General features: G+C 45.3%; 1 protein-coding gene and 1 long non-coding RNA gene across 24 annotated transcripts in view; one reads left to right on the plus strand and one right to left on the minus strand.

Moving 5' to 3' along the window:
• The window catches only part of LOC123954193, a 38,773-nt gene extending 32,513 nt beyond the window's left edge, over positions 1 to 6,260 (minus strand). Inside the window, exon 1 of one of the 2 annotated variants that reach the window (XR_006821043.1) lies at positions 6,140 to 6,260. This is a non-coding gene — a long non-coding RNA (uncharacterized LOC123954193). Of the gene's footprint in view, positions 1 to 5,905 lie in introns of both variants that reach the window. The other variant, XR_006821045.1, reaches the window with a different exon arrangement.
• Positions 1 to 13,466, plus strand: part of DLGAP1 (DLG associated protein 1) — a 906,793-nt gene that overhangs the window by 831,853 nt on the left and 61,474 nt on the right. The window lies entirely within an intron of this gene.

Raw genomic sequence — 13,466 nt, forward strand, 5'->3', positions numbered from 1 at the left:
AAGGAGAACATTACCTACATCAGCCGGAGGTGGGATGCTTTAGACCCTGAAATTTGCTTCATCTCCATCTGTCTGTTCACTAACATACCTAACTGCACCTCGGTTTATTCTTTAACTCCAGCTCTTACATGGATTATCTCCTCTCTCCGGGGTTGGAAATGCAGTGTAAAATGTGCATTTTGAAAATAATTTGGGGAGCGCCTGGGCGGCTCAGTTGGTTAAGCAGCTGCCTTCAGCTCAGGTCATGATCCCAGGGTCCTGGGATGGAGACCCCATGTCGGCTACCTGCTCAGCAGGGAATCTGCTCTGCCTTTCCCTCTGCCCTGCTTGTGTTCTCTAATAAATAAGTAAAATCTTCACAAAAAAAAAAAAAAAGAGAGAATTCTTAAACTGTGTATACTAGGTAGGGCTCCAGCGAGTCAAGAGTGCTTTTGCAGAGAAACTTTTAGGGCAGTGTCCTAAGCTGCCTGTACTCAGCATGGCGCCCAGCCTGGACCTCGCACAGAGCCACCCTCCTGTGAGTACAAATTATGGTGGGTCAAGAAGAAGAATGTTGGTTTTATTTATTTTATGGGAAAGCAATTATAGCCTGAGGGCAGGGGGTCATAATGAGAATGATGGAAAAGATGAATGAAAACACATCCACATAAACTCGCAAATATGAGGTGTTTCTCTTCAAGAACACGTAAGACTATCCCACGTAGTTTATGTACACATCATCCCACCTTGTGGGGAAAGGTTACTCGAAAGCCCCCCTACGAACAACCCAATTACCATTTTCACAAAAACCAGAACAAGATGTTTCTGAATACAGTGTGTGAAACTAATGAACGCCCAGAACTCCAACATAAAGAGAGACGATGTCAGGAGTAGCATCAAACCTGACCTTGGATTTCTCTCTTCCTTAAACATATGGAAACCTTGCCCACCTACAACACAGAGTCTGCCACCACCCCTCACCAGCCATCCACCACCCCCCCCCCAATCCTCTCCATAGGCTTGGTTAAGACAAAGCTCAGGACAGGGCCAGAGATGCCTCTGAAAGAGAAAGTCCTACCGCTCCAAGGCTTCCAAAGAGACAGAGAAACATCATTCCTTCATCTGCAATTCTGAAAGCCATTGGCCAAAACCTGACCTTGGAACTGCTTGCAGTGGGGCTGTGCTACCTCTTTCCGCATGCAAACAGGTTAGAGTCGGTGATCAAGAAGCACTACCCTAGACCCCCAGGGAATGTCAGATGTATTAGCTTTCTACAATCCCCAAAAGTTCTGAATTCCAAAGACATTCAACCAGGAAAGTCAGATAAGGGCTTTTAAAATTCAGCTAAGGTTCTTATATGAGTTCAAAGGAGAATCTTAATGACAAAAGGCAACTCTTTCAAATCTAAGTGGAGGTTCGAAGTGCAAGAAGTCAAGGCTCCAGTCAGACCCTGCCCTGGAGAACCTTGGCTGCCCACTCTCCAGCCCCCTCATGACTTGTGGAATTGGGATTCCAGGAACAGTGCCTGGCTCTCTTGAACACAGTAAAGGTGGACGTTGGTGGGGGCAGGGAGAGTAAATTGATACCATTTTAGTGAGGGCCTCTTCAGTTTCCTAGGTTATTTTTATTACATTTTTGCCAAATGACAAAAACCCAACTGTAAAATAGAATTTATAATGCAATCTTTAAGGGGCCCTTTCCCTACCAACTGTAAACACTGATTGGTGGACCAAAGTCCTGTCTGGAGCTTGGTATGGACAGAGAGGCCTGGGGACACGTGGACAGGTCCTTCTCTAGATCTGTGTCATCTGTCAAGGACACAGCTGGATAAGGAGGTGTCATTTTAAGTGCTGATTCAGTTATCTGAGACTCAGTAGTGGGCTGGTCTCCTTCCTGGGCTGAGGGGGCTAACAGAAACTGTGTTCTACAGATTAACCCAGTCAGTTTTCCTGTTTTTCCTTTGAAAAGGGGGGTTTCAGAGAGGAAAGAGGAATGGAGTGGGATGAATAATTAACTGCCTAACTACACACACCAGGGCGTCCTGTGGCCTCCCACATGCCCTGCTATCCAGACCCGGATAATTATTCCTCATCATGCTGAAACCAACAGGAAGGAATGGTGGATGCATTTTCTTTCTTCTTCACTTCCCCACACATCCTGTTTTCCCGGGTTGGGGGGATTTGAGCTTGCCTTGTGCAAAGCTTCTGCTCCAGGCCAAGCCCTCCCTGCAGACCCTCGGTCCATAAGGGCGGCAGAAGCAGCAGCTTTGATAGCCCTGCCCTCTCTCCAAAGCCCAGAAGAGTCTAACAGTGAGTCCCCACTCACTACCCCACTCGCTACCAACACATCCAGCTGGAAGTTTCAGTTAGGACTTAGCCTGACTGGACTTGTGACATACGCTGGTTTGCGCATAGGTCACTGCCTACACAGCCAACTCGCTTTCTCAAGCAGGACAAGCTGGCAATCTGTGCCTGAAAACCCTGCTCCCATCGACCGTCAGCTACTCCAAACAGACCCGGGGTTAGGTAGGCTTGAGTTCTACTTTGTTTACCTGACACCAAATAACCTGGCAGAAGAGTCCTGTTTGGTTGTGTGGTTCCATTCCAGATCTTTCCCTGTATTCCAGGCTCCAGGTCCCATTGCGCAGGTGCCACTAATTCTCATGAAATAAGACCAGGAGGTAAAGAAAGTTCTTGGCTCTCAGATATCCATCTTGCGCAAGCAGAGAATAGCAGAATAATAAGAGGGCAAAGAAAGGCAGATGCACGGGAAATGGGCAGTTAGCATCACAGGCCCCTCATTGGGCCATTTGCCCAGGGCCCATGGGTAAAGCCAAACAGAAGAATGTAGGAAGTTGGGTGAATAATCCACCAGACCAACCAATCAGGTGATATTAGTTTGTGCTTTTGCATACTAGCTCATGGCGAAAGCTGGCCAATTACAATTGCACTCGGCCAGCCCTTGGCCAATGCCAAACAGAAGTGGGCACTGGTGACATGAGATTCGATTGTAATATCCAATGTCACAGAGAATGGCTTTGTTGAGTATTCATTTCACTTCTACCCTGGTGACTCCCTTTCCAGATTAGTAGTCCTTTTTCCTTTTTCTCCAGGAAATGTCTTCTCATTTCTTCTCTTCTCATTTCTTCAGTCCTTCATTTTAACAAGTATTTTACTAGGGGAACCCTCCTACACTGTTGGGAATGCAAGCTGGTGCAGCCACTCTAGAAAACAGTGTGGAGGTTCCTCAAAAAGCTGAAAATAGAGCTATGACCCAGCACTTGCACTACTGGGTATTTACCCCAAAGATACAAATGTAGTGATTCAAAGGGACACATGCACCCCAATGTTTATAGCAGCAATGTCCACAATAGCCAAACTACAGAAAGAGCCCAGATATCCATCAACAGATGAATGTATGAAGATGTGGTGTGTGTGTGTGTGTATATATATATATATATATCCATCAAAAAACCTGAAATCTTGCCATTTGCAACGAGGTGGTTGGAACTACAGGGTATTATGCTAAGCGAAATAAGTCAATCAGAGAAAGACAATTATCATATGATCTCGCTGATCCGAGGAATTTGATAAACAAGAGAGAGGATGGGGGGGGGGGCGGAATCAACAAGACAAAACCAGAGAGGGAGACAAACCACAAGAGACTCTTAATCTCAGGAAACAAACTGAGGTTTGCTGGAGTAGAAGGGCGGTGGGAGGGATGGGGTGGCTGGTTGATGGACATTGGGGAGGGTATGTGCTATGGTGAGCACTGCCAATTGTGTAAGACTGATGAATCACAAGCCTGTACCCCTGAAACAAATAATACATTATATATTAATTAAAAAAAAATACTTTACTGTGGTAGTCCCATGTGCCACGCCCATTCCAGGCACTGCGGTCATTGTGAACAGAACGGACCACAATGCCTGACCTACTGGTTCTTACATCCTTAACTAAATTCCTCTCTCAGAATTCCTAGTCAGAAAAAAAAAAAATCACCTACAGAGAACTATAGGAAAGTATCGCTGGGAATTGACATCTGACAAGAAATGAAAGCTAGCCGATGAGAAGCTTAAAAGAAAAATTTCCTTCCCCGCTCCTGGCACCATCCTTAGCCCCAGGCCTCGTAGGCATGATGTCCTTTGGCAAGCCCCAGTCTGCACTAACCTGAGAGGTTGGTAGACCAACTGCCCAAACAGGAAACCTTATATAATTTGGTAACCCTGACCTTGGGCCCCGAATCTTCCCCTCCTGTAAACAATCCATTCAATCCAGGAAAACCTGCAGACTGGCTGGGACAAATTTTGAAAAACATACACAATGTTACAAACATTGAAAAAAAAATCCCTAAGTCCTAGAGGAAGTGACATATCTGAGTCAATGGTAGAAATCACTTCATAAAGTGATGGAACAAGTGGAAATTTAATCCTAACAGATGAAACAACCAGGGCAGTCACTTCTGTACATGGATGACTCAACAGCACCTGCTGGAAAGACCGGGAAAATGAGCCGTGAAATCCTGATCACATTCCCTTCTGGAAGCAATAGCCCTGCCTTGCAAATTAGTAAGCCCAATGTTCTCAACATCCTGACTTCAATATTTGTGCCTAGCTCTTAAGAAGGCTATGACTCACCGGGGCTACTGGTCAAATGATTCTTACTCAGAGCCATGGGCTTTTAATCTTTAGTATTAAATGGTCTAGGCAAATACTAGCCAAATGTCTGTCTACTTTCAAGATGTTCCTTTGAAATGATTGATTTCAGACAACAACTGGTTTTCCATATGGTAACCCTCAATTTCTAATAGTATTTAACTTGCTGCCAAGCTTCATTAAGTCCACATTAGAAGTTTCAGACCTCAGTCCCTGGACCTGGGCCTTCTAAAATGACTTTCCTCCAAACATCATTTAACTTCCTTTAATTTAGTTAATTAATGGAACTTTCTGAAGAGCACAGTTACTTTGATCTAAACCTCTTGCTTAGTTTCCAGTTAACATTTCCAGAGAAGGAGAAAGAACGGATGCCCTCGCAACTGGCTGGAGCTATCAGCAGCTCCCAACCATAGCCTTCCCTCCAAATCAGAGATATCAGAAGGGGGAGTACCTGAGAGAAAGAAGACTAGTTACAAATAGTGCCCTTGGCATTTCTGTGGGTGTTTGCCCCACACAGAGATAAAAGCTAAACTGGTACTGCAGGCCCTACTCTCTGGGAAGCTGGGCCCACAGTCTGGGAAATCTCAATAATCCTTGCAAGTAGACTAACTGGAAGCCAGAAATACGAATTAGAAATGCTTCTGCCCCAGAGAAAGATTTCCGCATACAAGTTACATATACAAAGTCACATAAAAATTAAAAATAGAAAATGCATGTCTCACCCAACAGGAATCCTCAGTTTCTTGGCTATTGCTCCTTGCTGCCACCCACCTAACCACGCCGCTACAGCAGTTCTTGCTTTTCTTTTTTTTTTTTTTTAAAGATTTTATTTATTTATTTGACAGAGAGAGATCACAAGTAGATAGAGAGGCAGGCAGAGAGAGAGAGAGGGAAGCAGGCTCCCCGCTGAGCAGAGAGCCCGATGCGGGACTCGATCCCAGGACCCGGAGATCATGACCTGAGCCGAAGGCAGCGGCTTAACCCACTGAGCCACCCAGGCGCCCCAGTTCTTGCTTTTCAACTCATAAAAAAATGTTACCCTAGCTGCTGTTAAAAAAACAACAACAAAAAAACACAACTTCAACCCAGAGACCTTATGCTGCAGGGGTAAAATTTTTGTTAAGGCGATACGTTAAAAAAAGGCGGGGGAGCAAGACATTCTGAATCTTGACTAGCACTCTTGCTGGTTTGTTTTTTTTGTTGTTGTTGTTGTTTTTTGGAAGACAAATCTAGCAAAGAAAGATGTCCAGCCCTTTTCCTAGTGTGACTTACCTCGAGCTGAGCCGCGGGTTTCAGGGTACCTCGGTGATATTCGAGCTTAGCCACAAGGCGGCACTCGAGAGCAGGGCTGCCAGAAGGCAGTGCCTTTTTCTGTTTCTTGGATTGGGGGTGGGGCGGGGTATGGAGGTGGTAGGGGGAAATGAAGCTGGCTTTAAAAAAGAAAATCCATTTGTTCTCTCAAATGATGCCACTTGCCAGTTTATAAAGCAAAGGTTGCCATGTTACCTGTTGCCAGGTTCCTGGGAGGGCTTGGGGAAAATGTGGGCGAGAAAGGTACAGCACAAAACCCTCCAGCTTGCTGCCTTTCAAGCTCTTTGGACGGCCGGCGCTGACATTTGGAGAGCAGCTGCCGTGGACGGCCTGAGCATTGTTTGGTTGTAGTTCTAACAGAGGAGTGGCTGCCTGTTACATCATTTCCAGGCATGAAGTGCCTGGGGCTTTTTTTTTTTTCTTCCTTTTTTAATGACTAACTCTGACCCCTCCCTCCCTGGATTTTGGTACAGTGCAGGCACTGTGCGCCACAGCCTCACCTCAGGAAGACCAAGTTTTGTAGCAACTTGTTAAAAACAACTTGGGTGCCTCTTAGAAAAGAAAAAAAAGAAGTTGTGACTCTGAAACAAACCTTCCCATTCTTCCCGCGGAGAACAATGTTGTGTTTGATTAGCGGCAGAGCGCGGCTGCCCAGAGATCTGTCTCCCGCAAGAGCCGGGCTGCTATCAGATGAATAGATCTCCAAGCCAGACATGCCGAGGCTTGGGGCATTTGTCTGGCATTAGGAAGTGTCTGGAATACTAGTAACTACCAACTGGCAAGTCTTATGACTAAAGAGTTATTACACCACCCCTCCCTCTCTGTCCACATTCCCTGCCCTTCCCCTACACGCTCACACAAGCGTGCTTTTTTCTACTTCGACAGAGGAAAGGTTACCTAGTCTCTGTGGTTTCCGTGGAGGACGGCTTCACTGGAAACCGTTCTCATGGCCACGTTCCCGGAGCCAACACTAACCGGGAGAGCGGGCGAGAAGCCGGGACCCTCTCCCAGGACCCCCGCACCGCACCCCACGGCCCTCCCCGCCGGACCTCTCACCATTTGGCCGGCTCTGCATGGACCACTGACCGCCACACTTTGGGTGGCCTGGAGATGTTCAGCTGTAAATATTTTGAAACAAGGGAGCAATTTTTCCATGTATATTTTGTTTTGTGGAGTTCCTCCCTTTTTTTTTTTTCCATTTTATTTTGAGAGAGAGAGTGCGCAATAGAGCATTTAGGGGATGGGAAGGGCAGAGAGAGAGAGAGCAGCTTAAGTAGGCTCCGCGCCCAGCCCCGAGCCTGACTTCTGCAGTATTATTTTATTTTTTTTAAAGATTTTATTTATTTGACAGACAGAGATCACAAGTAGGCAGAGAGGCAGGCAGAGAGAGAGGAGGAAGCAGGCTCCCCGCTGAGCAGAGAGCCCGATGCAGCTGATCCCAGGAACTGAGATCATGACCTAAACCGAAGGCAGAGGCTTTAACCAACTAAGCCACCCAGGTGCCCCAGTATTTTTATTTTTTTTTATATTTTATTTATTTGACAGAGAGAAATCACAACTAGGCAGAGAGGCAGGCAGAGAGAGAGGAGGAAGGAGGCTCCCTGCGTAGCAGAGAGCCCGATGTGGGGCTCGATCCCAGGACCCTGGGATCATGACCTGAGCCGAAGGCAGAGGCTTTAACCCACTGAGCCACCCAGGCGCCCCACTATAAAGATTTTCTTTATTTATTTGACAGACCAAGATCATAAGTAGGCAGAAAGGCAGGTGGGGGGAAGCAGGCTCCCCACTAAGCAGAGAGCCTAACGCGGGGCTCTCTGCTAGGCGGGGAGCACTACTCCAGCCTAAGGCAGAGGCTTCAATCCACTGAGCCACCCAGGCGCCCCTCTGCAGTATTTTTTTTTTAAGATTTTATTTATTTATTTGACAGACATCACAAGTAGGCAGAGAGGCAGGCAGAGAGAGAGAGGAGGAAGCAGGCTCCCTGCTGAGCAGACAGCCCGACGTGGGGCTCGATCCCAGGACCCTGGGATCACGACCTGAGCGGAAGGCAGCGGCTTTAACCCACTGAGCCACCCAGGCACCCCCTCTGCAGTATTTTTAAAGATGCAGCTGGTGCGCTGCTTTTTTGACCACTCCAAATTTTTTCATCATCCATATCCTTGACACGTTCCTGCAGGGTGCAGACTACAGTGTTGGGGCCGTCTGGGGGCATTTTCTCATGGAAAGCATCATGCTTTACTGGGTACGGTATTTAATCGAAGATTTAATGGGTGGATGAATACAGGTGGTTTGGGGGAAGGAAAAGAGCTGGGATTAAGGCCTCCAAGTTATGCAAACTCCACTACTTAGTAGCTGGGTAAGACAGAGATCTGTTACCTGCTCTTACCTCAGTCTTACCACCAAACAAGTGGGGATATACAGAGCTTCCTCTGTCATAAGACCATGTCTATTAAATTCTTAGCACAGTGTGTTACAGAGTAAGGATTCACTCTCCGGTGATTGAGTTGATCTAGTGGCACATGGAGAATCCAAATTAAAGGGGCACCTGACTGGCTCAGTTGGTGGAGGACACAACTCTTGATCCTCAGGGTTGTGAGTTTAAGCCTCATGTTGGGGGTAGCACTTTAAAAAAAAAAAGAGTCTGGACTAATGTTCTATCTTATCATCTTTGTTTTCACCTGGGTTTGTGCTCTTACCCTGTGAAGGATTCAAGCCAGGACACTGGTTTATCTGGCACTTGGCGGGTGAGGAGTCCAGCCTGTGTAGCAAATCACCACGGGGAGCTCGACCTCCGACTCATTGTCTGTTCAGCACTTCTCGGCCTACTTGATGCGAAGCAGCAGGAGCAAATTTCTCTTATTAGCAGCTGTGCCCTCATCTATGCCAAAATGCATTCCCAGGATGCCCGAACACTGGTCATTGCTACCAAATATCCGTGTTGATAATGCTCCCTCACCTCACCTCTTGGCTTCCTTCTTCGGCTTTTTCACCTCACTCTCAATGGGTCTCTACTTCTCAAATTCTTTTCTACCTTTGATTAATATTCGGAAAACCGCGGGAGCTCCAGGGTGAAAGAAATCTTGTCACCTACTTCAGACTCCCATCCCATGGTGGTACAATTTTAACAACTTCCCAGCCAAAACATGAGCTGGCCTGTGCTTATCACCTCCACAGACCAAGAAGCTCACTACACAGCAAGAGCCCCATATTCCTCCTTTGAACAACTGACGACTAAGGAATTATTCTTAGTGCCTCTCTGAGCTCTCACCTTGGTGGTTTCCCACGATGTCTTATACAGAACTAGTCCATGCCAACACACAAGAGCTTTTGAAATCATTGGAAATTCTCCTGTCTTCCTTCTCTTGCAAACTAAACATCCTCTCTCATTAATCCACTCCTCCTAAGATATGTTTTCTTTCCGTGGAGCACTCAGCAATGTCCCCTTAAAGAGAAAAGTCAGGAATAAAATGCACATCACTATCCCCCCGTTGTTCTAGATGTCACACGTGTACCCAGACACACCCTCTTAGAAATAGGCTTACCTAATGTTAAAGCCACAAACTTGTACTTGTGCACTGGTCCCTTTAAGTTTACATCCTTCCATATTTCTTTTTTTTTCTTTTGGCCTCTTCACATCCTTTTGCTTTCTAAACTAGCCTGTAGTTTCAAGTTACCTCCCTCATATGTTCTTAATCCCACAGGCACTACCTCTGCCTTGTCCGCTGGATTTGCAAATGTTTCCTGTTAGTGCTTCTCAAACTGTCTCTGGGGATAGGCTAGTTTGTTGTTTGATGTCCAATCTGTTGCAGATCAATATTTTGGTAAAAATGCAATAAATTAAATCACTGGATAAAGGAAATTTTAAAAATAAGGCACCAAAAACCAAGACCCAGTCTTCTTCTTGTTAGATTCAATCAATGAAATGGTCTTTAGAATTGCTGTAAAAGTTTCTAGAAATTTACTCTCAATTTTCATGGCGTATCTTACTATATGCTCATCAAATAGTTTGTGACTCGACACCTATCTGTGGACCACACTCTGACCAGTGCCATGCTATGCGCACAGGTGTGCTGGAAATGCTTCACAATTTGCTCTCTGAGCCGGGGGTACTATTTCCCAATTTTCATTGTGTTAACATTGACACCAAGGTCAGTTTCAAGCTATCATTGAAATGTCCCTATACAGAGACCATGGAGATTTGCACAATTATCTAGCAAGCTGATAAGAACCAGTTCTAGCACCCCCACTGCTAACCCCATTTGATTTTTTAAAATCTTTTGAGGGCTTGTTAAACTCTTGTTGGCTGGACCAAATCAAGAGACCCTTGCCCTCCACAGACAGTGGATTGAGGCAGGCCTTCTCTCTCCGGTGGTCTTCAGCTCAGTAACTGCAGACCATCTGATACAACTCAGCAAATCCAAGACTGCTTTGACCATGACTTCCCTGTAGAAACCAGCCGCTACTAAAAGCAGATCCAATCACGGCTTGATCACAGCTTGCTTTATGGTTAATAACGTCTGAGGATAACTTGTTTACATCAAAAAGATGTTGTTTGGCTACTATAAAACTCTATGTATATGTATATCTTGGAATTCTTTTGTTGTCCTTTTATGGTTTTGATCTGTAGTTCTTATGGGCTTATACTTGAAAGAGTTTCTAAAAAGTAACAAGGAAGTGCTAAGTAATTCCTCCACGTAGCTTTATGCTATATGACACATTAGCTTAGCCCATCAGAGGTTTTGGTTTTTTTTTTTTAAGATTTTATTTATTTATTTATTTTAAAGAGAAAGCACCAGCGCAAGCAGTGGGGGAAGTAGAGGGAGAGGGGCAAGCAGACTCCACACTGAGCTCAGTTGGTTGAGCATCCGACTGATGCCTCAGCCAGAATTAAGAAGATACAACACGTGGTTTGAGCCTACATCTGTTTTGTGGCCGCCTGACACATGTGTGCTCTTGATCACAGAAGATAACCAGAGTGATAAGAAAGTCTAGATTTTTTTCCAGAAAAACTTCACCACTACAGAAAAAAAATAATTCCTGGCACAGGCCTTCTGAGGCTTTCAACACTAGCATTATCTTTCCATGCAAAAAGAGACAATATTGAATCCTGGGCTAGAAGCTGAAATAGGATAGGAATCTGTTCTCATTTTTTTTTTTTTAACTTCTTTTCCTCTTCCCCACCCCACCCCTCCCCCCTCCTCTTCCTTCTTCCATCACTTAAAAGCCAGTCTCTGGTCTCTATCTCTGCAAAGTATCCTCTGAATAAAAGTGATGTCATCAAAATGTGTAACTCTGCTCTTGCTGACTCTTATAAGTAGGAGTTCTTTTTCCAACTTTGAGCTGGGGTAGTAAATTATCAGGATCCAAATAAAGAAAAAACATCAGTTTAATTGAAATGAACAAAGAAATATGTCAGGCAAAGGAAAGCAATAAAAATGTTGTTAAAGTACCATATCTTTTCTTTTTTTAAGTTTCAACTGAATAAAAGGAGCACTTGTATTTTTTAATCACTGTTTTGAGAATGTTACTCTCAAACAAGAGAAGTATTTCACTGATGATATATAAGTCACTTACTTTCTCTTTCTGTCCTGACAAGGCAAGATTTATTTACTTGTGTTTCATCTCCCTGAACCTCATTCTACTGCATCCCTCTTGTCACTCAGACTCCAGTGGATTCTAAATTATTCATGGTGCTGAATCATGAGAGTAGAATTAGGAGGAAAAAAATCTTAAGACAAAGAAAGAATTTAGTCTGCAAAACCAGGAAAGAGCAATGCTGGGAAAAATTGGGAATCTGGTTGTCTGAGTTTCTGGAGCAGGCTTGTATGTGAAAGAACTGGGGCATGAGAAGGAAGGGGGTAGTAGGAAGTATGAGTCATCTTGGATCTCCTTTCTTCTCTGGCAGAGGGCATTCTTAAAGATTGGGATTCCTTTTAAATTTTTCTCTGATAATTGATGGGTGGTGCTTCTTTGAGTATAAGTCTGATAACTGTGGCAGATTTGTGCCAAGCCTCACACTGCAGTGAAACTTCATAATGAAGTCCCTCGAATACAACACCAAAGCACATGATTCCTGTCTTCTGTTCAGCTTCCTTCTTTGAGGTGAGGCAATCTCAGAATCTTACCTCCTTTGGGCACTGGAGCTGGGCCAGCCTATTGGGAAAGCTATGTCCCCTGGATTCTCCCTGTCCAATCTAACCCTAGTGGATTTCTAGCATTGCTGTCTTGCCCGTCCCCATTGATCAAAGGACGCAGCGGGAGGGGAGCTGACAACAGCCACCAGATGGCACCAAATTGCAGTTGGCCCCGGGGAGTGCCCCCAAACCCCATCATTATGCTGGAAATAAGGTGACACCCTCCTTTCTACAGTCCCCACATCACACATCACATCATGACAAAATTTCTGCTGTAAATCACATCAGAAGAAATACTACTCTACTTGGCTGCACTGTGCACTTTGGATTTTCCACACGGAAAGAGGAAACAGGGTAACCAACAACAAGCTATAACCAAGTCCAAGGATCAGACATTTCTTTGTTAGAATGTGGCATTTCATTTCTTTGGAATATGAGTGGGCCGAATGTCCTGAGCAACCATTTTCAACAAAATAATGAGTTCACAGTGTAACAACTTAACAGAAATAATAAAAATGATCTGGTTTCACTAGATTTGAAGAGACTGATCCCATCCCACTTAGGGTCACTCCCTCTTGCATTCAGGCTGGTCTTCCAATGAATAACTGGGCCTCTTCCGGAGCAGGGTTATCCCTTCAAACCTTCCTGGGCAGTGGAAGGTAGCTCCTCAGTAGGTATGGTCCATAACATGGAACTAAACTGGGGGAGGTGAAAAAGTCAGCGGGGCCATGTTGGCACTACCGAGCCCCAAACCCCATCTGGCTCTGCTCCGGGCTTGGCCCCTTGCAGGAGGGCACTGTGAGCCTCCACTGGTTCCACTACCTCTGAATCACCTTAGCTGAAAACTGTAGACGTTGGGCTGGGAGTTGCCAAGCTGTTCCAGTTAAAGGATGTATATGTGGTCCTTGCACTAAGTTAGGTGGAAGGTTTCCTGGGGTGAGCCTTGGGCAGTCATTCATCCTGGGTAACTGAGTGGTGGCTACATTCATATTGTTTACATTACCCCCTACCAGTGCATATATGTTCCATCAGGTAATCCCTAGGAAACAGCAAAATATTTCTGCCCCAATCTCTTTTACAGTTAAGGAAATTACTCCAAATCACAAGCCAGTAGAACCACAGGACAGCATTAACAGGATTCTTCTGTTTATTGTTCCTTATAGGACACTTCCTTTGAGTGGCCTCAGGAAACATCCCAAATATTAAAGCAAGTATTTCATTTAGTGAGATGGCCCCGGTGGCAGCTCAAATGAGAGCTGGGATCCTGTGGTCAGAAGTAGCTGATTTGGTGTAACAAGGACCGCCCACTGTGAGCGGGCAAGGCCTGGGGGGCGGGGTGTCGGGATGCGATGGAAACACAATAGTTTGAATCATTTTTTAAGAGGACT

This window comes from Meles meles, chromosome 12, assembly GCF_922984935.1.
Source record: "Meles meles chromosome 12, mMelMel3.1 paternal haplotype, whole genome shotgun sequence".
NCBI classification, from domain to species: Eukaryota; Metazoa; Chordata; class Mammalia; order Carnivora; family Mustelidae; genus Meles; species Meles meles.